The sequence below is a fragment of the Myotis davidii genome, unplaced genomic scaffold (genome assembly GCF_000327345.1).
Source record: "Myotis davidii unplaced genomic scaffold, ASM32734v1 scaffold53, whole genome shotgun sequence".
Taxonomy (NCBI): domain Eukaryota; kingdom Metazoa; phylum Chordata; class Mammalia; order Chiroptera; family Vespertilionidae; genus Myotis; species Myotis davidii.
Genome location: NW_006286140.1, coordinates 6,022,092 through 6,023,109, shown reverse-complemented (window position 1 = coordinate 6,023,109; position 1,018 = coordinate 6,022,092).

The following is a 1,018-nucleotide window of genomic DNA, read 5'->3' as shown; positions in this document are numbered from 1 at the left end:
TGCTTACCTCCATTTCTGTCATTTGTGACCTGTTTCTTTGTCTCTGCATTTTGGCTGCTTCCCTGTGTTGGTAGAGTGGCTTTGTGTGCTAGGTGTCCTATAGGGGCCCAGTGGCTCAGCCTACCCAATTACCTGATGTGGACACTCTTGGTGCATCCCTTTCTGGGCTGTGTGAAGAGTCTTGTTGTAGTTAAGCCTTGATTGTTGTTGGTATCACTGGGAGGAATTGACCTCCAGGCCAATTTGCTGTGAGAATCAGCTGTGTCTACAGTGGGAGAACTTCTGTGCTGGAGACACCCTTCTGTGGAAAGACTTGCTTCAGTGGGGCTTTGGTGCTCACTGAGTCTGCCCCTTGAGTGTGTCCTTTATGGATCTGGGGAGTTGTAATCTGGATGGTCCTACTCTTACCACTGTGTGCACTGGCTCATGGATCTCTAAGGAGGTGTTAATTTAGCCTCTGCCTGAGGCTACCCAGCAGGAGCTATGGAGAGATCTGCAGATTCCTCTTCTTCGTTTGGGGTTTTGAGGTGCCTAGATGAAGCTCAGCTGTGAAGGAATGCAAGCTGCTGTGGGGCGTTGGGCCAGGTGCAGATTGTTAGGAAATTTTCAGATTGCAAAGGACCAGGCCTTTCATATGCAAAAGCCAGCGCACAGCTTGGGAGGGGCGGGGTCCCAGGGGATCAACAGGGCGGAGCAAGCAGCTATGGCTGCTCCTCAGTCCTGGCTTAAGAGGCCCCGCTTCTCAGTGTCCCGGTAACCGCTGCAAGCATCTCTGAGAGAAAGCCACCCTCGAGGTCCGACAGAGGCCAGATAGTCCAGTTTCTCCCCGTATGAGTCTGGTTCCCCAGAGACTCACCCATAACTGGAGTTCAGAGCAGTTGGGAGCTTGAGACTCCCTCCCGATTGAAAACGGCAACCACTTCCCCAGTTGCCAGCCCTTTCCACATGTGCCTCTGCACCCCTGCACTTTACTTCTGCACCTCCTCTGAGTCTCAGTGTGCTTTTCTCTTTCCTTCTA